The following is a 3313-nucleotide window of genomic DNA, read 5'->3' on the forward strand; positions in this document are numbered from 1 at the left end:
AGCAAAAATAGTGATTATTATGATAAGTCAATGTATGTTATGATTTGGGGATGATATCAAGGCTCATGACTGATGCAGTAAGAAAACGATACCTTGTTGATGTGCAATCAGAGGTTGTAGAAACATAGATGAGAGAACAGTGCAATGTCAACAATAGCACCAGCAGCACTTCTATGTGGAAGTTATAGGCATCTGTTTAACAAGTGCAGATATTGTGCAGTATTTGTATTTATCTCTGATCTGGATTAAACAAGTGGCATTTTCATATCACCAGCACCTGTAATAATCATAATCCAGAATTTACAGACTGTGAGAGGAGGACATCCAGACACAGACATCCAGAGACAACTCTAGAGTCTGATGGGTCCCCAGACAGGAAATCCCACGGGGCCCTTCTGACCAACTTTCATTACCATTATGCTCCCCAGACCACTTATTAAATAATCAGATATTAATCCAAAAGCATTTATATAATCTAATCATTTTTATTTTGACACATTTATATTAACAGCAAAAAACAAATAAAGTCCTTAGTTACAATAAAAACACAGTTTAATATTAAAGAAACAAGATCAATGAAATAAGATAAATGTAAACAACTTAAGTATAAAGTAAAAAGGACTAATGTTAGCAGAAAAAAACAAATTTAATAATCTTCTTATCTGACTACTTAACAGGTGGAAGTTGATGGACCTGATAAGAAAAAGTAACAACACATTGTCATGATGATTTTTAGAGGACATGGCATATGTTATCTGTGCCATCAGGATGTAATGAACTCACATTCATCAGGATCAGGTCCTGGAGGGAGGGCTGGTTCCCTTTTTTTTGTTGATGATAGGAACTTCCCCAATGTCCCTGGGGAGAGATAAGGAATAGCTATAATACTAAGCAGCAATAGCATATTCACGAAGTATATTCAGAATATATTCAGGCCTTTTTAATTTATATCATCCTATCATCTATTTTTAAAAATGTATTCCATTTGATTTACTTAACTTTAAATCAGTTTCGCAGACTGGTTTCACAAACCTTACCAAGCTAAAACTATTTATTTAGTTTAGATTAGGTTTTAATCAGTCTCATATAATCTCAAGGTAATAGCTAGCAAGCTAAATTTTGTTAGCTTGATAGATAACATTAGTCAAGTTCTTACCAACTCCTAAAACGTTAGCTAGGCTACATCTTACATGACATCATGTATCTTTGCTAACTAACTTTTTGGCTTACCATTTACTATCATCAATCATCATTTATCATTATCAGCTCCACTTGCTCCACTCCTGCTTTCTTTTCTCCTCGGACGGACAGATAACTCCTCTCCATTTTGCGTAATGCAAACAGTAGTTACCTGGATGTAACGTTGGTCACAGAGACACCAATGAGATGGGGCCCCTTAGGGGAGGGTTCCTAGTATTGGTTGTTGCTATAATGGTACCACAGTTAAGGGGGATTCCCACATTTTGAGACAGTGTGAGTCAACCGTTGGGGGCCCCTTCATGCCTCTGTCATCCATACAGGCACAGTGTCTTGGTAGAAACAAATGTGCTGGCCAAACACCCGCCCCACAGCGAGGTGGATGTCAATGACATGGCAGAAATTTTGGGGTGGCATCTGGAGTGGACAGTCAGATTGTAGGGGTGGCACTGGCCACCCTGGCCACCCCTTTAAAATTGCACATGGAAATATGACGGCAATGAGCTAGTGAACCATGGCCTTGTGCCAAAATGTTTTGTTTTAGATGCTAAAGGTCAAATATGATTTCCATATGCCCCTCATGGCTACAGTCCAACATGGTTTGCAAATTCTGACCTTTTTCTTGGATATATTTTTAATACAAATGTAAGTTCACAATTTGACCTAAGTTTGGCATTCAAATTTTGAAATACTCACAATCTCTTTAATAGAGGTTTATTTAGCCAGTCTTGTCCTTGTACATTACACCAGCTAATTAGAACTCTGTTTTATCTCAGTGTGTCGCTAAATGAGCTGGTCTTGCCCTCTCCCTGACTCCCTTCCCTCTTTGCTTTCCAGTGCAGTTAAGCACACTGACTAATTATAGCACCCTGCTTCACCTTGCTCCATCTTTATATGAACAGTTGCAGTATAAAGTTACAACTGTCGTGTAATCCCTGAAGGATTTCCTGAATTTGGGCTATCCCCTCCTGAGTCACACACTCTGTTTTGTCTGCATCCGTCTCTACATTTCAGCTTTTCATCTCTGACTGTGTGTTTCACTTTCTTTCTATTTTTCTGTCAATCTAAATGTCTCTCAATCTCTTTTTTTTTGCGTCTGGCAATCTGTGACTTGAATCTGTTTGTCGACAGCGGGAATCTGGGGTGCCTGATTGCATGTGTGTAACTGTGTCTGTGTGTGAGTATGCATATATATTTGTGTGCTTGAGGGTGGGTGTGTGATGCTAAAAATAGCTCTGTGGGCCATAGCGACAGGGAGATCCAGTGTGCAGCTGGAAGCTGACTCATAAGGCGGGACACTTTACTAGATGGATAACACACTGCTCCTTCAACCTGCCCCACTGATTTCCATCCCTCCCTTTTACACTCTCTCTCGGTCTCTTTCTGATTCTCAGTCTCTACACTACTGTTGCTTTTACTGTCTCTCGCTTCAAGCATGTATGTGATACCCTACTGAAAATCTACCCACTATCTCCCTCAGCCCACACTCTCTTGATTTAGTCCAGCCTCACATATCACTCAGCATTCATTTTAGCTGTGCACCTCTAGAAGATGCCCCTGACCCTCATCATTCCTCCCGTGTCTCTAGTGCACTCAGTTTCTGTGTCCATCTCTTTCAATCTTTTCTTGCTTCCTTCATCTTTCCTATTGGTTTATCCAAATACACACACACACACATACTCTTTAATCCTTACATGCACAAGGTCAGTTACTGTGTCATTCAGGTTTTCAAACAACAGATAACAGACCCGGGGCTAGAAAGCAAAGGTATGAAGTATGGCATCTTAACAATATGGCAGAGAACAACGGAAGTGGACCAGTATAAGTAGTGAGTGGCTAATGAGAGAATGAGTTGCAGGTGAGGAATAGGCGGAGTAGGCCAGGTAACTGCGGGACTGATGAGAAGTGGGAACAGGTGTGTGGATGGGGAAAGGAGGGAAAGTCTGAGGGCATCTGGTGGACAGCTTGAGGATGGCAGGTCTGGGGAGTTGGAGGAAAGCGCATGGCCTGGGAGGAGTGAGCAGGGGCTGGAGACAGAGACAGAGAGCAATGCAGAGGGCTGGGGATGAGAGAGATAGGGCTGCAGAGAGGGACTGAGGAGCAGATTGTGACATTT

General features: G+C 41.2%; 1 long non-coding RNA gene across 1 annotated transcript; it reads right to left on the reverse strand.

Moving 5' to 3' along the window:
• Positions 1-635: 635 nt before the first annotated feature.
• Positions 636-2975, reverse strand: LOC122997700. The gene is made up of 4 exons (XR_006407252.1): positions 2892-2975; positions 1231-1351; positions 784-858; positions 636-693 (listed from the first exon to the last, which is right to left on the reverse strand). It is a non-coding gene; the product is annotated as an uncharacterized LOC122997700 (long non-coding RNA).
• Positions 2976-3313: the final 338 nt, after the last annotated feature.

Source organism: Thunnus albacares, chromosome 2, assembly GCF_914725855.1.
Source record: "Thunnus albacares chromosome 2, fThuAlb1.1, whole genome shotgun sequence".
NCBI lineage: Eukaryota > Metazoa > Chordata > Actinopteri > Scombriformes > Scombridae > Thunnus > Thunnus albacares.